Consider the following 21,756-nt stretch of genomic DNA (forward strand, 5'->3'; position numbering starts at 1 on the left):
GGCCTCAAATGTGGGGTTCTGGAGGCCCCCCGGCGGACAGTGTCATCGGTTCAAATCCGGCTGCATGGGCCTGGGCCAAAGCGATCAGGGCCTCAGAGGGCAAAGGTCGCGCGAGCAGGAGGCTTGCTGATAACTTGCTGTTGTTGGGTGATAAGAAGTGGTGAGTCTTCATGGGAACCTGCTCAGTGAACGGGGCGCCCTGTCGCCTGTTTCCTCCTCCCCTCGGGATGGCTCCAGACCAGGGCCGTGGCTTCCTGGCGACAGGTGCGGCTCTGCCCTCAGGAGGCTTCCCTCCAGCCGCGGGTGTGGGCGAGCACGCGGGAGCCCGGCCGAGGACGACACACGAGGTGCGGCTGCAGGGAAGTGGAAATGACGTTTTGCTCATTTTTTGCCTCAGTGCCTGTATCTCTCAGCCTGGCTCTTTATTTGGTTTTAGGATTGTTGTTTTAAAAGATTGTTCTGCGGGACATACCCACAGTGAGTCAGGGCGAGCCTCCTCTCTGGCCTCCTCCCTGTTCTGGGACATTCGGGCCCCGGGGACAGGCTCCTTACGCACCATGCGTGCTGGCGAGCGTCTGGCAGCGCAACCCGGGGGAGGCCGTGTCTAAAAGGTGCGACTGGGGCCTGCTTTTAGGAGGGGGCGGCGGGACGGTGACCCTGTGCCCGCAGATGACTCATGTGTTCTGGGCCTTGAGGAAAAATGTGCAAAGTCAAAACAGTGGGGTCGGCTGCCAGGGCAGCACGGAGCGCGAGTCTGACCGCACACCGGCCAGGCCGACGGCCAGCGAGGACACGGCCGGGGAGGGGGGCGGGTGCGGGCGGCCGGCTCCTGCGGGAAGGCGACAGGGCAGCTGCTGGGCCGCACCCCGCGAGAGCCAGGCTCTCCTCCCCATTTCACGTGGACGGCCCGTCCTCTTGATTTGTCTCTTGGTCCCCGTATGGTGTCCTCGGTGGCTGAGGGCCGGGTGTTCTTGAGAGCCGGGTGCGGTCTGTTGTCGTGAGCTCATAGTTCCTGTCTTTGAATGTAAGTCTTTTGTATTTATTTGTGAGTTTGTTCTGCCGTTGGTTTGTTTTCAGGAAAGTCGTTGGGTGCTTTTTAAAAAAACTCTGAAAATTGGATTGAGAAAATTAGTTTCATTTGCTCTTCTTTGTTTGTTTTGCTGGAAGGATTCTGGATGACTTTACAGAGATGCCACCGATGAGTAACAGGAATTCTTTAAAGTCAGAAGGATAATGTAGCTGGGGGCGTCTGCCTGAGCTAGGGAGAACAGGAAAATAACAGGTCTGGAGAAAGAAATGTTCCCTTGCTGAGAGAGCTGCAGGACATCCGGGAAGAGACAGACCTCTCTTCAAACCGGGCCTTGAGCTCAAGAAAAGGCAGAACAGGAAAGAGATTTAGCAGACAATGGTGGGAGTGAGGGACGGTGCCCAGAGACAGTGCGTGGGGTCCTCGGCTGCACAAGGGCTGGGGTGATGGACAGTCGGGGCCCTGTCACCCCCAGAAACCCTAGGCCATGTGTTCTGTGAGTTTCCATCTGGCCTTGTCTCATGGAATGTGTCCAGGCTTTGGTAAGATTCCTAGAGGTATCCAAAGGTTAAGAAATCAGTGATGCAGAATGGGAAGATAAGAGCAAAAGGTCAGAACTATGCAAGAAATCAGCATTTCAGGAGTTAGCAGAGAGAGCATTGGAAAGCAGCCAAAAGATAAGGAGGGCAGGAATCTGACCCGGATGTCAGGAGCATGGGACTGTGTGGGGAGGACAGCCAGGTGGTGTGTGGTGTCTTGAAGTCAGGAAGGATGGACGGACACATTGGAATGACCCTCGGGAAGGGGCAGGCGACTCTCGCGAGAGCAGTGTGTGCAGAAGGCACACTGGGATAAGTAGCCAGTGGGGGTCGGGAGGCAGGGGCAGTGGTCCAGCCTCCTCTTTCTAGAAGGTTAGCATCTGGCACAAGTGAGTGTTTACTGCGTGCTTAGGGAGGGCCACAACTTGTGCCTCGTTGTAGATGTCAGCCTGGGTGGCATGACACGAGTTTTGTTGCTGGGACCTTAGGACCTTGTGGGATCCCATCGTACAAGGCAAGGGCTCCCATAGGAAGAACGAGGTACCCAGCACTGGCACTTGACTCCCCTGGGGATCAGAGAAGGCCCCCTAAGGACGTAAAATTTGAACTCAGACCTGGAGGATGAAGAGGAGTGGAGTGTTTGGGGGTGAGGCCAAGAGCAGAATAGCCCAGGTGATGAGGAAGGCAGGCACAGGGCCTCGTTGGAGGTCGGGAGAGCGAGGGGACAGCAACAAAGCTGAGCTGGGTCTCTGAAGTGATGACAAGGCTTTGTCCTTTGAAGTGAGTCTAAGGACATTCAGGCAACTGCCAGCGTGTGGATGGTATGCCACCATTGCTTTTGCATTTTGAAATAAAGTAGAAAGTGAGAAATGGTGATCACTGGGCCCAGCATCCTGGGTGAGATGGTGAAGAGTCGAGAGCAAGGTAGGAGCTGAAATTAGCCTGGGAAGACAGAGGTGTGAGCACAGCAGTTTAGGGGGGTTCTCCAGGCAGACCTGGTGTTTTTTCTTCGGGTGTTGAATCCTCAAGCTTATCTGTGGACCAAGGGCAAGTGCAGGGGAGAGAGACCTTGAAGAAGTAAGATACATGGGAAACCCAAGGGCACTAGCATCGAAATACTGGTCACTTTGGATGAGGAGGAAGGCCTCATGCACAAGTACACTGGCCTCCAGAGAGAAAGGAGACAAGTTGATCCACAAAGAGGGGCTTGGATGTGGTTGGGGTTGAATCTGCGGCCTCCAAATTAACAGGGGTGCATTCGGCTCTGGAGGAAGAGCAGCAGGAAGCTTGGTGATAGAGAAGGAACAGGTTGGCGTTTGAGGGCAGGCACAAGCACTTGATCCTCCAGTGCCTGCAAAGTCCGTATTCCAGTTTTTAATTAGAACCAGGGTCAGTTCATGTCCCCAGGCCAGAGCAGACATCTTGAACCAGATGAAGAAATCTCTTCTTTTTTCAGAATTCATGAAGGGTCTACTCCCTGATCTGGGGTCAGGGTTGGTTGGGATGAGAGGGAAAGTGAAGATACTTGTTCAGAGATGTTTTGGTGTTTAGGAGAATTGGATCATTTTCTTGCTGAGTCATTTTCTTGCAGACACAGCTAGATTTCATATGTGCATTGCAAGTTAATTTGCATCTCGCCCTAACAACTTGTCCAGTGGCGGGACTATCACGGACACCCCTCACCCTTTACAGAGAGACACATGATAAAATGTTCAATAAGAAAGATTGAGAAATTGTGTAGAATCTGTCAAACCAAATGTGCTTATTTAATGTCCTAATTCAGAAAAAGAAGCAGAGTTCATGGGCCTTTAAGCAGTTTTTCCAAGTTCTAGACATTCTGTTAGAGCCAAGTCTGCTCTGGAACTCAGACTGTTTTTGACACGCTGGATTCTCTCTGAGGATCCCTGAAGGCTTTGCAACGCTGTGACATCCTGTGCCTTTCCAGGCACGAGGACAGCTTTGTCACAAGGCTTTCAAGATGGTCATTCTCGGGGGGCCAAGGAACCCATGGAGCAGGTGCCATGATGAAGGGCTGTGATTGGCAACTTGGGGAGAGACACAGCTGGAATCCTTACCAGATCCCCAGTGTGTACACACAAAGCAAAACTAAAAACCAAAGCAAAACAAAGAAGCCGCAGAGGAGGCACACGCTCTGTCAGCAGTTATCACTGAAAATTGTCCATCAGGGCCTCTCCGGTGGCACTGCGGGTTGAATGCAGTGCTGTGAAGCTGTCTGCAGCCTCTGCAGCTCCGGTTTGATTCCAGACCGGCCAGGGAGATTCCCACATGGCGCAGCAGACCTCTCCTGTCTAGCCTGCTGCTCCCCTCAGCAGTGGATTTCAGTCGTCTGCCTGTTCTGCTCCCAGCTCTGTCTGGTGAATCCCCTCATCCTCCCGTGCCTCTGGCCTATACCCCAGCTCTTGAATGCATAAATAAATAAAAATAAATCTAAAAAAAAAGTTGTCCATCAACAAACAGGGCAACCCGTGCAGGGTGGAGGCTCAGCCAGCCGGGGAGAGACTCTGGAGCCGGTCAGTGTGTCTGACGACGGACACACGTCCAGGCATCGTGTCCACTTCGCTGGTCCTCCATGTATAGCTGATGCCTCCCGTTACTCCGCAGGGGCCTGACACATCGTGTTTAAGGAGTAGCTTTTACTGCTTTTAAAAGCTATTAAGTAAAATGACGAGCTTCCTAGCATCTGCCACCCAAAGGGCTGTTATCATGGACCTGGGTTCCTTCCCCAGACGTAAGGACCCTCGGTTCTAGACGGAGCTCTCCAGGCTTTGTCCTGCGTGTCTTCAAAACAAGACCGTCCTCCCTGGGGGGTGCTCCGTCCTGCTCTGGCTTGGAGCCGCTCCTGCTGTACCGAGTTTTCAGGCACACTCAGATCTCACTCAGGGAAGCGGATGCGTTTAGCAGCCGACGAGGTGTCCACCTTCTGGGTCTGGTCTCTGCTGAGCTCCCCAGAGGACTGGGTTTTGGAATTTCCCCCAAATGTATATCCTCCTGGCTGCGCCGGCCCTCGCGTTTCCGGCCCTGCTGGGAACCGGGGTTCTCCGGGTGCTCCCACAGGAGCTGCCTGGCCTGGGCGCCTCCAGAGCGTGAGATCGTGTTTGTCCCGTACCGTGCGCGAGGCGAGGCGAGGCTCCCGGGGCCACGTGTGTATTTCATTACAGCCCCGGCGTTTCCCGAGGTCGCTGATAAATAAGTGGGTGAGAGAACACATTCGTTCAGGACGGCAAAGGTTACTGCTGGGGTTTATTGCTCATGACATCATTTTACTGTGGGGCTGATTCACTCCATCAGTTTATTTAGCAATTAAAGAATATTAAGTGAGGCAACTGCACCAACTTACAGCGGCCTCCTGCCTGCACGGCTTTTCCGCTTCTTATCAGCAGCTCCAAGAGGTTGGTCGTCACTCACGAGGACAGAGCCGGCCCTGGCAATCGGGCAGGGGCTGCTGCGGGGCTTCCTCTCCCCACAGTGGGCTCCGGGGAGCAAGGGCCTTCTCCGGCCTACAGGCAGAGCTGCCCCTCCTGTTCATTAATCCACTTTTACTTTTAAGGTTTTAGGTGCTCTTCTCTGGCTGTTGTTCACATGATCCTTTGTCACGTGGGTCTGATTGTCCTCGGTCCTAACCCCTGCCCTAGCTCTCCCGCCCCGTGTCACCGTGTTCCACAAAGGTCACTTTATGTCACCGTGCTTGTCTCCAATGACGGATGACAACAGGTCTTTATGGCTCACGAGGGAGAAGTAAGCTCCACCAGCCTCAAAGTTAAACTTAGTCAATTCATTGGCTCCTCCTAGCATTTTTTTTTTTGAAAGTTTCAAATACCCAGAGAAGTTGAAAGTTCTGTGGAGTGAACAGCCCACACCGTCCCCTGGAGTCTGCCATCAGCGTTTCAGAGCATTTGTCACAGAACCTTTCCCGGCATCCATCTGCCCAACCTGTTCTTTTGACTTTTTGTTTTGATAAAGCTGTGGGCTTCCAGGAAAGTCACAACATTATGCAGAGATTCCAGATATGCTTCCCCTGCCTGCCCTGACGCCAGCAGCTCACAGACCATGACGCAAGAGTCAAAACCAGATACGTGACATGTACAGGACCGTCCTCGTGAGTCTACAGACTCAGTGGAATTGCCTGCAAATGTCCTTTCTGGGGCGTAGGGCCGGGTCGGAACCTCATGCTGTTGGTGGGGGGGTGGCTCCTCTGTCTCTCCACCCTATGGTGCTTGCTCAGTCTTTGACCTTGTGACCTTGATCCTCTTGATATATATGGACCAGTTATTTTGTTAAATGTCCCTTGATTTAGGCTTGTCTGAAGTTTTCTCAAGATTAGATTGAGATTATGCCTTTTTTTTTTTTTACAATAGCACAAAAGTGAGGTTCTGTCCTTCTCAGTCCAGCGGATGGAGCTTCATGTACCCTGTAAAATAACCTTTTTAACACTCGTCTTATTTTTTATTGAGCTGCGTTGCTACACAACACAGCGCGTGATTGCTTTGGACGCTCGCTGTTATCACTCGGCTGAGGGCTGCTCGGCCAGCTTTCTCCGCCGCAAACTCACTGTTTTTTTTGTTTTTTAAAGATTTATTTATTTATACAAGAACTGGGGTACAGGTCAGAGGCATGGGAGGGTGAGAGAATTCACCAGAGAGAGTGGGAAGAACAGGCAGATGGACAGAGGACACTGCTGAGGGGAGCAGTGGGCAAGGCAGGAGAGGTCTGCCGCGCCATGTGGGTTTCTCCCTGGCCAGCCGGGAATCGAACCCGCGCTGCAGAGGCCGTGGACAGCTTCAGAGCGCAGCACCTCAACCCGCTGCGGCACCGGGGAGGCCCTGCAAACTCACTGTTTTTCACTCGGTAAATAACAAGTGTTTTGGAGGAGATAATTTTGAGGCTCTGCAAACACGCGGCCTCTCCTTAAACTTTCACCTACTCACATCTGCTCGTATCGGAGGGTTTTCCGGCGCCATGAGGGTCTCAGAAGCACCTCCCTACTGCTCCCACTCTTTCTGCATGTGTGATCTGGGATCCTCCTGGAAGTAAGAGGTGCCCCTTCTCCCCATCCATCCATCCATCCATCCATCCAGTCAGTCTGGATGGGCCAGGGTATGTATTTCATCCTTCGCATTATCTGGTATTAGTCTTTGTCTGGCTCGGCCGTCGGGAGCTCCTGGGCCCTTTGCTGTGCTCAATCATTTTGGGTCACGTTCTTCCTTTCTGGCACCGGGCTTCCGATGTCCTGGGCTCGTATTGTGTCTGATGTCCTGGGCTCATTTTGTGTCTTCCCAAGGATCCCTGGCTGCTATTGGAAAATCGTGCTTGGAAACCACGTCTTGTTGTGGGAGCATTTGGCAGTAAGTCGCAGCTAACAGTTGCTTTCCTCCTAAATACATGAACGTGCGGGTCGACAACTAGAGTTTCACTTTCTCATATGGTTATTTTTTTGTTTACTTTTTTTTCTTAATTTAAGGTAAGATTCATGCGTTGTGAGATGCATGCATCTCAAAGGCACCATCGGATACATTTGGACTGATGGGTGCCTCTGCCAAGCAAGGCCCTGCCGTGGGGCACACCCTCCTGGCGCCCACACACCCTGGGGCTTCAGCTCCAGCCCCTCCTAGAGCCACCGTCTCGCTGTTTCCTGCAGTCGACTGGCTTGGCCTGCTGCAGACCTCCCTGTGCACAGGGTCCCACAGCGGTGCTCCTCTGTGCAAAGCCTCTTTCCCCAGCTTAGTGGTTTTGAAATACCCCATGTGGCTCAGCTCCCCGGCCCGTCCCTGGCACTGCTGGGTGGCATCACTGCCGGGCGGTGTCCATCTGGCTGCTCGCCAGAGCTTGCAGCCCCCATTGTTGAAACGCAGCGAGGAGAGGCAGAGCCTTTCCGCTTCCAAGCAGTCTTTTTTACCTGATGCTCCTTGCTAGGTGTACTTGGGTGCGTTGGGGCAGTCACCTTCCTGCATGTGGCCTTTCACGAATCTGCATGGTGCGTGTCTTTCAAAAAGCAACCGGTAACACACATCAGGCTCTTTCTGTATAAACAGATAAAGGTCCTTTAAGATATTTCCTGTTGAAAAATCCGTGCAACCAAAGCATAATCCGTAACTGTTTCTCGAGCATTTACTGTATGCAAGTTCCTTGGGAAGGAGCAGGAAGAAGCTCCTTCTGGTGGGTGTCTTAGGCGTTCATGACACTTGGGCGCCATCAGAGAGGGCATTTTCTCACTCGCTGTTTCGTTCATTTACTTGAAATCCTGTAGAAATGCAGTGAGCTCCAGTGGTTCTAATGGTAAAACTGTGCCCTGGCAGCTGCCCTGTGGGCTCAGGGTGGTGGGAAGGGGCCAGCAGAAACAGAGAGGAAGTGAGGGGACAAAGTGGAGCTGGCAGGGCCCAGAGCACCCCATGCAGACTGTCCAGGGAGGTCAGGAGCATGGGGGCGGGCTCTCTCCTCTGCAGGCAGCTGCTGAGATGCTGGGGAGCAGGGTGGGTACTGATCTTGCAGTGAGCCCCACACCCCTCAACTTCATGGGGGCAAGTGGGGCCACACACACCCTGTGTACAAAGCAACAGGCCCCTCCACCTCTTCCGAACACACAACACAAGAGTAGCTGGATAATTTGTCCCTTCCAGGGACGCACCATGGAAGGGACTCGAATGCTTGATTTAGTTGAATGGAGGCGCCCATTTCAAGTCTCCCGCTTGCTCTTTTTATCATCTTGTTGCAGCGCCCGTAAAGAACTTTTTGGCATAACGCAGTCACTTCTAAGCCTGGAAAAGAGCAATGCTTTTTTCTTTTAAATAAAAAACACGACCTGCAATGGAAATGCCTTTCTTCTAAAACACTTTAAAGAAACATAGTATCACATGGAATCTCATCTTGAATGAATCAGGATACAGTAAATCTCAAAATACCCATTGAGCTGCCCGCTGTGGTTTCCTCCACAGGAAAATGACTTCAGCAGGACGGCCTGGGCTGGAGACCCACAGCAGACAGCTTTTTGTGCTGTTCTGAAAACATCTTAATTCTTCCCCAAGTACCATGTTTCTTGGAATTATTCACCGGAAATTAATAGTATTCCAAGTTGGAAAGTAATTCAAACCACAAGTGACTTTGTAAGAGTGCTTAGCAGTAGCGTCCAAAGCGAGGAAGCACGGTTTATAGCCTTCATCACCGCTGCACAGCGGAACCCCTCCTCCGCCTCCCCACCCCCAAACAAATGTGTTTCTCTCCCCCTGTGTTCCTGGCGCTGTTGTACTGGGGAGTGACAACAGAGAAGAGAGATAAAATGGGCTGGACGATGTCACAGTGGGAGGGCAGGATACTAGACAGCAGTTGGATGAGTCACATGGATATATCTGGGAAAGAATATTCCACGCGATGGGGAGGTCATGTGTAAAGGCCCTGAGGCAAGATTGCCCCAGGTGAGCAGAGCAGGGCTGGAATGTGTGTGGGGGGGACTAGAGTTGGGGGGTTGAGTTGGGGACTAGAGTTGGGGGGACTAGAGTTGGGGTGTCGGCTCATCAGGAATGTCCATGAAGACTGGGGCTTTGGTGTTCACTCTGAATGTAGAGGCATGCCGTCGGGGACTTTGAGCTGAAAAGTGACATGGTCTGTAGCCTGTCCTCGCGGAGAGAGTTGCTGACAGGCTCCATCCACCCGAGACTCAGCTCCGATGCTCCGGAGGCGGGAAAGCCCCTTCCAGGTGTCCAGAGACAGGCCAGCTCTCCCAGACAAGGGGAACGAGGAGGCACGGTCACTTTTCAGATAGCTGAGCAGTTGGGGATTAAATGTGAGATGTTATTTTTAGAAGACAGCTTTTTTTTTTCCCCCCAATGCCTGGTTACTGGTTTCTCCTATCTTTTAGAACACACCAGAAGGAAAGATAAGGCTTCCAAGCAGAGCCTGAATTAGTCCATGTTTCCAGTATGGGGCCTGGCTTTGACCTTGTCATATCCTGAGGCTGGTGACTGAATCTCTGAGCTTTCTTTCCCTCCGTGGAGAGCATAATTGTTAATTACTTTATGGAATTATTATGTCAATTAATAACATGTTAATAATCTGATGGTCATAAAGTAAATCTGGATGTCTTTGAACTGGGCATGACATGGAGCTGTCGAGGGGACCAATTATAAGCAACGCAGGGCAGGCGAGCCCCAAAGAGGCTCACGGACAGGAAAACCCGTGGGTGATGGCGTGGGAGGAAGCTGGTGTGAAGTTGGAAAGAGATGAGTGGTCAGGAGGATGACGCTTAATTTCAGGACATTTTGATGTGTGTGAAGAGGGACTTTGTAATCCTGCTCGTAAAGGGACGGACACTTCAGCCGGGCCATGGAAAAAGCACGCGCGTGTGCCTGAGTCACCCCCAGGACCCGCTGGGTCCCCGCGGCGTCTGTCTGCCTCACGGACACTCAGGGGTTACATCACACTTGAACACCTCGTATTTTTGGAACAGCAGGTTCAAAAGGCTTTCCAGGTTGACCTCTAGCACACACGTCATAGCTAACCATAGAGGTATTGAAATGTGTGATACGATTTAACTTCTTACATAGTAATTTACCAAACAAAACCAGGGAACCTCATCTAATTGGGTGCCACTTTGGATGATAACGAAGTGAACCATGTGGCTCTTTCTTAAAGACACAGGATGACTGGCACGAGGTTGACTAAGGGGTGAAGGTGTCTATTGCTCCGATGGGGCCCCTGGGCAGCTTTGTTTATTCACTCGGTAGATTTTTTTTTTTTTTTTTGATGATATACCTTGTCGGGCGCTACAGGGTATAAAAGATGAGTAAGAGCAGTTCCTACCACCAATGAGTTTATAATCTAACTATAAAGCCAGGCAGTGTGTGACATGTGTCGTGAGTAGGAATGATGGTGCCTTGGAGGTTGGCGTTGGGGACAGTCCTGGGGTCACAGGACCAGGGCGGCTTTTATGGAGGCTCTGATGCCTGAGTGGGGTCAACAGTGCATGGGGCAGAGGGAATTCAAAAACCAGGTGATGGTGGCTTCTCAGAGCAGCACACCCTGGGCAGCGCAGGCCATGAGGGCCTGGTTTGGCACAGAGAAGACAGGAGGATGGCTTGAGGGGCCAAGAGCCAGGCCTGAAACCCGAGGGGTGCATTATAGGGGAGTAAGATGAGTTTTTTCAAGAGAGAAAACTGGCTTGGAGGCCGTGAGTGCGCGTGGATGGCACTCCAAATGTCACTGGAGGGAAGACATCCGGGTGGGGCATGAGGCTGGAAACGGTGACACAACTGAGGAAGGCCAGCGCCATATGGAGCGCCTCCGGGGACGTGGCGGCCCGTCTGCTGCCCTGGGCCTCGACCCTGCAGGCCACGGCTCACGTAAGCCGAGTGTTTCTCAACACCCCGACGGCATAGCGCCGCCTAATCTCCATAAACGTGACCAGATGTCTGCCTCCTGCTGTTTGGATTTACTTCCACCGGTTGGAAGTGAGCGTTTGTGCAGCTTTAGGGAAGAATAAAGGTCATGTACATACGTGCTTATTTCTAAATGAGCTGTAATTATATTCACAACTCAGGACTCCATGACTCACCTCTGCCCTCATTAACTCCACCCAATCAACTGCCTCTTTCATTCAAATATGAAGTCACTCCATCCACTTCACATTTGAAGTCTTGGCAGAGACTTCACCATGACTTTTTTCTGGAAAGCAATCCAAAAGTCTGAATACCAGCCTCTGCTGAGAGCCGCCATAAACTCACAAGGGACCGCCGGGCCCCGGCGTCAGCTGTGGCCCCCTCAGACGGGCCTGTCTCCACATCATCACTGGAAGTGTGAAAGGCAAAGGCCGCGGGCAGAGAGCTCCTTGACACCTCAAACTTCAACCGGAGATCAAAAAAGCCTAGTGGAGATTTTGGCTTCCTAACCTAAGTTGAGTTAAATGCCAGGCGAGGGGGGAGAAGTAAAACAAATATGACCATAACATCCTGCTTTTAGCTCTGAGAACCAGTCACAGGAAAAGGCTATAAATCATGAGAGACTGAAGTCTCATCCGGTGGCGGGGGCTAATGATGTTTTCCACAGGGGAATGTGTTCAAGCGAAGAAGGCAGGAAAACACTGGACTCCCTTAAAATCCCTTCTCGTAAATGTTCATCTCAACGAGTATTTGTGGAGTATTTACTGCGCTTAGAAGATTGCTCTCAGCACAAAGCAGACGCGGTTGCTGCACTCTACACAGATCAAATTTGTGGATTTGCGTGTAGCAGCTTCCAAGGCAATTGGAAGGATTTTCCAGGCCAGTCTGTAGAGTTAATGGTGTGTGATGCAGCCTTCACAAACACGACCAGATCCTTGTGATGACTCTGAAGCTATTTATTCTCTGAATAATCGTGGTTTTTTTAAAATATGTTTAACTGAGAAATAATACACACCCAAGATAACTATACACCCACTAGCTTTAAGGCTCACGATTGGCTGGGCTTCGAGGGGTGCTCACATCATGCTTTCTCACCTATTTGACCTCGTTGTGACCACAACTTTGGGAGGTAGTTCCATCACCCCATTTTACAGAAGAGGAAACTGAGGTTCAGAGAGGTTGAGTAAGTTGCCCAACCTCATGCTGGTAAGTGGCAAAATAGTGGTCTGAATGCTCTGCTCTTTGACCCTACCCAAGTTACCCTAGAAGGTGAACCCCGAGGACAGACTCACCTCTAGGTCTGTGGGGAAAAGCTCACCCCTCCGCTAAAGTCTAAGGAATTGAAAGTCTTCTTGACTGTTAAACTCAGAACCAAGGGCCGTTTGGTTTCCAAATTCCTCCCCATCTGCCGTTCCATTGGAGGTTTAATGTTCAACGAGGCTGTCAACTAGAAACCCGGCAAGCAAATCGTGGGAGATTTTCAGGCCAAATTGTACACCCATAAAGTTTACATGGTCTAGATAAATTTTTATTGTTTATTTATATTTCAATTTCCCAAGTACTGATAGCAAAGCTGTCCTTATATAAACATGAAAAAAATTCCCAACCCTCAAATATTATTTTTATTTACCTTCACTATCTCCAGGTTTTCTAGTGACTTAAGAAAATATGTCATCGTTGCTGCTACTGTCCTTTTTCACTTCTCCTGAAACTGGGCCTAAATCTAAGGTTGCTCAGAAGTTAATGATTAAAAACGGCTCTGAGTGGATGTGATCCATCATTTCTTGAGAGCATTTTTGGGTCATCCATTAGTTTCCAGTTCTGAAGAAGCACAGGACAGATCCTTCAACAGATAATAAAGATTCTGACCTTTTGAGAATTCCACCTCTTACTAATGGTTTTCATACCAGGAGCCACCTTGCAGGTGTCTCCACAGAAACATTCCCTCTCTCAATCGGTCATGACGGTCAAAGCCACTACCTTCTTTTCAGCCGGGGTCTTCTTTCAAGGGAACGACCTTCTGAAGAAGGATCCAGAAATACACAGACGTCCACGAGAAGAAATGCTTCTACTTTTTCCCAATGTCTGTTTCTGACACACCTTTTAAAACACATTTCTTTCTATCATCCAGACTGTCATGACTCATTGAAAAGAAATCTAGAGCCAAATCAGGTTTTTACACAAATATTTCTGAGTAGTGTTTTGTACAAGTTGACCTAATTTAGTATCAGCAAGAGGTTATTTCAGGTCAGTGAATAAGAATATATTCATCCAGCGGAGGCTACATTTGTTGATTCCTGAAAGGGAACTGATTTTGTGAGGTTTTAAGTTTTGCTTCAGTGATTCATAATGAGCTTTGCAATTGGAAGGCAGCGTATGAGTCACTCAGTTTATGGAACCTGTTGTCACTTCCTTAGAAAAGGGCTCCCTTCCTTATGGCTTTTTAAAGTCTAATTCAGTTATCTGAAATTTGCCATTTTCGCCTCATATTTCCTACTCTTGACAAAGAGATGACACACCAGAGTCACGTTTATCCTCAGGTGAGAGGGCCTGGGGGCTGGTGATGAAACCTGCAGGAGCCAGCGGCTGATAATTCCAGGGAAAGGCAAAATTGCTTTGAAAAACCCCATACAAATACCAGTTTTCCAAGGTTCTTAATAGGATTTCTGTTTTCACTTATCTTCTTTCCTCCCCCAACAATCAGCCGTTGCCAGGAGCCAGACTGCCAGGCCTCAGGGCTTTTCTCTAGCATGGAGGAGCAACTTGAACTGGAATTCCTCAAAACAAAACAAAACAGCCCAAGCGGGTCCAGGAACACGCTGAGCAGAGTCGTGTTGACAAGTGTTCAGACCCAGACAGATCACTCACAGCGCTTTTGGATTCCCCTTTGGGTCAGGAAATCAGATCAACAGTCTCATAGGGAAGGTTCCCTGGGGTCACAAGTGGGGCCCTTCACTTAGAGTGGCTGCTTCTTAGTCCATATTAGGCAACAGGAACTACCTGAAAGGCATTTATTTTTCATTCTGTGTCATTCAACCATAAATGACTCAGTTCTGATATTATTTACCAGGCTCTGTCGAACGCCTAGGAGAGGCAGCCGCGGGACACACGTAAGACTAATCTCAATCCCTCTCAGCAGGGCTGGCTCTCAGCAGGGCAGGCCGGGAGTGAGTCGGAAAGGGGTACTTTTCCCTAAGATCATATTAACCTAATAGCTGACTCACATCCCAGGGACGTGATTGAGTCTTCCAAGAGCTTCATTTCTAAAATAACGTAGGCTTAATCTAAGTAATTTTACTGTCATCTGGTAAAGCTTATTAAAGTTTAAGGCGGATTTGAGAAAGTCACACTTGAAACCATATGGAATTAGAGAAGCTGCAGTAATTTAGTAGCAGCAACAAATGTGGAAATAGCAGTTAACATCAGTCTAGCATTTGCAATGTTATGAGAGCTTCTTAGGACTTTTTAGAAATTGACTTTTGTAGAGCAGTTTTAGGGACATAGCAAAATTAAGCAGAAAGGACAGAGGGCCCATTGACCACTTGCCCCCACAGTCCCCCACCATCGACATCCCCACGGAGTGGTTGGTGCCTTTGTGACAATCGGTGAATCTAACTGGACACATGATTATCCCCCAGTCCATGGCTGACATTAGGGTTCACTCTTGGCATTGTACATTCTGTGTACAAAGACACATGTCCACTATTGCAGGAGCACACAGGCTGGCTTCACGGACCCAAAAACCTCTGTGCTCTGTTTACTCAGGGATCTCAACTTTTCAGTTTCAAACTTAATGATCTAAATATAAGTTACAATCCAAAAGTTCAAAAAAGCATGAGAACCCAAGTGTTCATCTTAAAATAATAGTTGTTAAAATCATTGTAAAAGTATAAAATATTAACTATTAAATGTCAACATTAATAGCAAGATTTCATTAATTTAGAACATGTACCTGGAATTTTCCTTTGGTATGGCCATGAAAAACAAATTGTTGGCTAAGTAAATTAAACAGTTTAAGCATCTAAGAAGCTTTCAGCTGAGGGGTAGCACCAGTTATTACCAGCACCCCGCCACTTGAAACTTAGTTAAAATTAAGCAAATAAATGACACCAGCAAAGAACTCTACAAAAAAATCTCTGAATATTAAGAAAATAAAAAACACATTTCTAGATAATCAATGAGTCAAAGAAGAAATCACAGTGAAAATTAGATAATATTTTAATTTACTGAAAATGGAAACACAGTATATAAAAGTGTGTGATATGCAGCTAAAGCAGTGCTTAGGAGGAAGTTGATAACATTAGATATATATATATTAGGAAAAATAGATGTGTCTAAAATGAGTAAACTAAACATACCTCTCAAGAGACTAGAAAAAAATGAGCAAATGAAGCTAAACAAAAGTGTACATAAAGAAAGAAAACTAGGAATTAGAGAAGGGTAAAGTAATTGAGAAAAAGCAATGGATCCAATAGCTGATGCTTTGAAAAGATTAATCAAATGGATAAACATCTAACCAGAATGATCATGGGAAAACACAAATTACCAATATCCAAAAACAAAGCACATTACCATAGTCATTGCAGATATTGAACAGACTCCCAGGGAATCTTTTGAATGGTTGATGCCAATAAATTGAACAACTTAAAGGGACAAATTCTTTGAGAGATGTGAATTACAGAGCCTGACATAAGAAGAAATTAGCAAATCTCAATAGCTTTGTATCTATTTAATAGATAAATTTATAACCTTAAAACTTCTGAAAAGAAGACAAGAGGTCCAATGACTTCATTGGATGACTCAATCAAGCATTTAAGAAACCCGACACAACTTTCAGAAAAGTGGGAGAGGTTATAATTTCCAACTCATTTTTTGAATTTCAGTATTAATTTGATATCCAAATTGGAGAAAATTATTATAAAAAAAACTATAGACCAATACTCCTTATTAACAAAGAAGATTCTTCACAACATGTTAGAAAATCAAATCCATCTGTATGTATATAATGAATAATGTACACAGAGGATATATACAAAGTGGGGTTAATTCCAAGAAATGGTGTAATTTTCAAAATCAATAAAACTTACCCAATAGAGGAGAAAAGTTATTTGATATCTGTGTTGGCAATCCCCACGCCACCTCCATATTCGATGATTCTCCAGAACTCACAAGATTCAGCCCAGACTTGAACTCTGGAGTGTTCTCCCAGTGCTCAGTTCCCCCAGCAGTACTTTGTGGCAACCTCTGTAAAATGCTGTGTATCGGAGAGAAGTTCATTGGAGATACAGTGCCCAGGGTTTTTATTGGGACCGGTCACATAGGTAACCTCTGCTTGGCACATACCGAAACTCCAGACTCCCCAAAAGAAAACAGGTGTTCAGCATGAACCACACTGTACAAACAGTTGGGCACAATGAGCCACTCTTCAGCTCTAGAGATGGTGGGAACCCTCCCGAAATCTTTATTTAGACATGGCCGCCAAAAGCCAACCTTGCAAACAAGGCCTTTCAAAGGATTGCAGTCTCAGACCTGATGTGTTAACTCTTCTTCACAATAGTTCCACAGATGCATTCTACTCCGCCCCCCACCAGCCCGGCAGAAAAAAAAAATTGGACAAACTTAATGCCTATTTGTAAACTATAGGCAAACAGAAAGGAACTGTCTCAACCTAATGAAGGATATCTCAAAAAATCTAGAGCTAACAGTATCCTGATGGAGAAATACCCGAAGTTTTCCCCTGAGATTGGGAGAGATGAGGACGTGCTGTTTCAATTTTCCTGTTCATTATTCTGCAGGAGGACCTAGTCTGTGCAATAAAACAAGAGAAAGAAATAAAAGGTATCCATACTGGAAAGAAGTAAAACTATTTTTAGTCATAGACAATATAATTTTGTACATAGAAAATTCTAAGGAATCGACAAAAATTGGTATTAGATATAATTGATTTTAGTAAGGTTACAGAATACAAGGTCAAGATACAGTATCTAGAAATCAATTAGATTTCTACATACAAGCAATGAACAATTGAAAAGTGGAATAAAAATACCATTTAGCTGCATAATCATGAAGAGTCAAGGATAATTTTAACAAAATATGTATAAAATCTGTACATAGAACATGTCAAACCATTCCAGAGAGACATTTCAAATGATATAACTAGATAGGTAGACAGACCATGTTCATGGAAGCAAAGGTTCAATTTTTGGAAATGTCAATTATTTCCAAATTGGTTTGTAGATTCAATGTGATCCCAATTAAATTCCTCTCAGGGTTTTGTAGAAATTGACAAATGACCCTGAAATATATATGGAAATGCAAAATCCCTCCAAAAGTCAAAATGATTTTGAAAATGAAGAACAAAGTTAGAAGAACAAAATTGAAATCATCCAATTTCAGAATTGACTATTCAGCTGCAGTCGCCAAGACAGGGTGGGGTTGGTATAAAGGTGGACATAGGTCAGTGGAGGAGTGTAGATAGTACTGGAAAGAGAGCCACTTTATAGCTAGCCCACCGATCTTTGACAGAGTGGTCAGGATAAATCAGATAGGGGAAAAGAGTTTTTTCAGCCAATTGTTCAGGAAAAACTGTATCCACTTAGAATATGGGAACTTTGATATTTACATTACATCCTACACGAAATTAACTTGAACTGGAACATCTCCCTTCACACAAAACTGTAGATGAATATATAGGAGAAAGATCTTTAAAACCTTGGCATGAGCAAAGATTTCTTAATCTTTAAGACACAAAAATTATGAACAAAAACACAACTGAAAAATGGGCTTCATCAATGGACCTTACTCTTGACAACACAGTTTTTAAAGGCAAGTGGCAGACTTAAAGATGGTATTTGCAATAAAATACACATAAAACAATGTAAGCACATAAAACGATGTAAGCACATAAAACGATGCTCAACATCATTAGGTATCAGGAAAACACCAACAAAACCCCAGCAAATCCACTAGAGTGAGTGAAAGTTAAGACCATGGTAACACCAAGTGCTGGTGAGAATGTGGAACGCTCACACGTGGCTGGTGGCCATGTAACTTGGGGCGACCTGGCAGTTTCTTGTACAGGGATTCACTCCACTCCTGTGTATTCATCCAAGGTAAATGGTGACATAGATCTTCGTAAAGACTAGTTCACGAATGTTCACAGCAACTTCATTTTCATGATTATTGCCGAAGAACCAGAAAAAGCCAACACATCCATCCACTGGGGATGGATAAATGGATGATGATGTGTTTATGCAACGAAATATTCTTTGACAACGTAAACGAACAAATGAAGGTTTAAAAACGAGCGGCATGAAGGTAACCAGATACCAAGAGGAGTTACCGTAGCAGTTTAAATCTCCCCAACCCTTTCGTCTTGCAAAACGGACACTCTGTACCCACCAAGCATCGTCCATTCTCCCCTTCCCACAGCTCCCAGCAACGCTGTTCTGTCTCTGAGTTTGACTAACCCAGGGACCTCAGCCGAGGGCACTCATACAGTATTTGTCTTTTTGTGACTGGCTTATTTCACTTGGCACAACAGCCTCGGACTTCGCCCATTCAAAGAAAAATTTTAAGGGACCATTGTAGCGACGTGCCAGAGAGCACAAGAGCCGCTCGTGCAGCACTGCCCTGTCTCCTGGGCACCCTTCCCAGCTCCCGCTCGACCCTGGTCCTCCTGGCACCTGCTGTCACTCCTGACGTGTCTTCTAGAACCCTCACAGCTTGACCATGCTCACCATTGCTGTCTGCATCGGGGGTGCTTTCTCTCTGCCTCCCGCCACCCCCACCCCACCCAGTCTGAAAAACTGGCCGCAGAAAAATGACAAGCACAGGCTGGGAAGAAAGGGCACGTTAGGAGAATTCTGACAACACAGACAGGAAGCAGAAGTCCTGCCACTCGGACCAGGGAGAAAATCAAAAGGAACGAGGCAGGGGCTGGGACGCTGGCCCAGGTGCCCAGGGACGCGCGGGCCCTGCTTCCTGTGTCCAGCTGATCTACCTTTCCAGACGTGGCTGGACAGGCAGCAGAGACACGTGTTCCAAATTACCCAGCTCCATATTGTCATTGGCACGGGGATTTCATGGCGGCAAGTAATTATAGTCTATATTGGCCGTATTGAGGCACGAAGGCAATTCCTTCATTAGCGTTTTGAAGTCAGTGGTTATCAAGGACGGAATCTGCTATTATTTCGGTGTTTATGGCGGACCCTCGTGTGCCAAGCCCTTATTATGATTGCCAAATAAAAGCACGGCGTGGACCAGTAATGGGGCACACGGCTGCTTGGGACCTCAGCGTGAGGAGGACCAGCAGCAGAGGCGGCATCAGTGATTGGACGCACCACGGATGAGCATCGTGGGGCTAAGTATATGCTGCAGATATTTAAGAAAATACAATCTAAACTACATTTAGGAGGAAGATGCAGTCTAAAATGTTGGTTGCACCTCGGGAAGGAGATCTATAAATCGTAGTTGCCACGTCTAATTGCGTGCTGGGGGTCACCTGGAGGGATGGCGCAGACGAGCAAATTATATCATCCTGCCCTTGTGTAAACTGACGTGGTGGAGGAGCACGTGAACAAAGTAGCCCAGGCCAAGACAATAAGGGCCTTTCCATTTATAAGGTGAGCCTTATATTGTTCTCCTGGACCAAGACTCTCAAGTCTGTTTCTTGATCTTAGGGTACAGTGTGACACCCCTGGATTGGAAGGCTATCATGACGAGTGATGAGTTCTCTAGTCCAGGGGTGATGACCAAGTTCGCATGAGGTCAAGTCAGAAAAAGGAAAGTGGGGCCATTTTTTTTTCTGTTTAAAATAAAAATATCTTTGAGATGCATGGACTGTCATCTTGCCTCGGTAATACACGTCGTTGAGAAAAATGAAACTTGTGAAGATCTGGGCAAGTTTGGCAGGTAGAAAATGCAAAATTTTTCTAATCTTTTACCCAGGAATTAGTTCTTGGCCTGGGAGGTGACAACAATTGATCTGCTGGCTCCACATCAGCGATAGGTCCCTTGGGACTCTGAATGTCGGCCCCGGCCATCCCCAGTGAGGTGCCAGTCCTGTGCCCACACCTGCTGCCCAGCCGCAGCATGGCTTAAAACAAGTCATTGAATGACTGGGACGAGCTATAATCACCCTCAGCCACAGGGGGTGACCGTAGCTGTCTGTAGTGAGATAACCGTAGCAGACGCTCGAGAACCACAAGCACTGCAGGGGAGGGTCACTTGTCTGTCCGATAGGTGTCCGAGAGCAGGCCAAGTGCCAGGCAGATGTGAACAAACAGCAGCAGCAAAATTAAAAAGACAGATGACCAGGCAGGTGACCACCGAGGCCCGGGAGGAAGTGGAGGCCCCACTCGCTGCTGGTGGGAACGTGAAACACTGCAGCCGCTTTGCAAAAGCAGTCTGGCCGTTCCTGCAGAGGCAACCATGAAGTTGCCAGGCGACCCGGCGCCCCACAGGCAGGGATCTAACCAGAGGAAGGGAAGCCCATGTCCACATGAACCCAAGGACACCGCTTCATGGCAGTGTTTTTCAGAACACCCCCACATGCGTGGCACTGGCCCGCATGGTCCGGCAGCTGAGGATGGCTCAAGTGTGATCTGTCCATGGGGTGGAGGTTACCTGGCAAGAGAAGGGGACAGAGTCCTGACACGGCAGCACGGGGAGCCTTGAAAAGGTGCCGAGCGGAAGGAATCAGTAGGGGACCACCTGCTGCTAGTCCGTCCACGACAAATGCCTGGACCAGCAGCTCTGTAGCGTGGTCGGGGACTTGTGGGTCCTCAGAGTGGGGAGGGTGGGGGAAGCAGGGAGTCACTGTGTATGGCCGTGGGTTTCTTGTTAAGACCATAAAATGGTCTGAAATGGATGGCGAGGAGAGGCACATGGCTCTGAATTAACTGAAAGCTATTGAACTGCACACTTTACATAAGGGAATTATTTGGTATGTGAATTATATATTAATAAAGCTGTTATTTTTTTTTAAAGGGAGTACATTAAAACTGCCAAGATCCTTGCCCTGTTGGAGCTAGTTGGGACTTGTAACAATAAAGCTAGCGGGTATGAAATCACGGCTTTGGTTTGCTGAGATAGACTAACTTTCCATGTAGAATTGCATCTCTAGTGAACTGTCCTTCAAGAATGAGCACAAAATAAAGGTAATGACCCACGTAGTGGATCTCAGCAAATCTCAAAGAAGTAGTATCATGCAGTCCACTTTTCTGTATGATGCGCTTCTGTATTAAATTATGGATCAATAATAAAATTATGTCTAAAATCCCCCATACTTCCAGAAAAAACTTTTATACAAGTAGATGTAAATTAATATAATGAGAATTAGAGGGTACTCAAGAGCAAATGCTAATAGAAATATTGATAATAGAACTGAGGAATGTTGCTAGAGTGATGATTAGAGTGAAAATGTTGGTCCTGAGCTGTTCATTGTGAACCAAGTATTCAGTGCAGGAAATTAAATGAAGGACTGAAGGTAAACACAAACAAAGTAGAAAGGAGGGAAATGCTTTAAAAAGTAATGGATGGATGGGCCTCCCTGGTGGCGCAGGCAGTTGAGTGCCCCACTGTGAAGCTGTCTGCAGCCTCTGCAGTACGGGTTCGATCCTGGCCAACTGGCGAGGGTCCCACGTGGCACGGCAGACCTCTCCTGTCTCACCCGCTGCTCCACTCAGCAGTGTATTTCATCAGTCTGCCTGTTCTGCTCCCCACTCTGTCTCTCATGAATCCTCTCACCCTCCCACACATCTGGCCTGTACTCCAGTTCTTGTGTAAATAAATAAATCTTAAA

This window comes from Talpa occidentalis, unplaced genomic scaffold (assembly GCF_014898055.3).
Source record: "Talpa occidentalis isolate TD23 unplaced genomic scaffold, MPIMG_talOcc4v2.1 talOcc4.9, whole genome shotgun sequence".
In the NCBI taxonomy this organism is placed as follows: domain Eukaryota; kingdom Metazoa; phylum Chordata; class Mammalia; order Eulipotyphla; family Talpidae; genus Talpa; species Talpa occidentalis.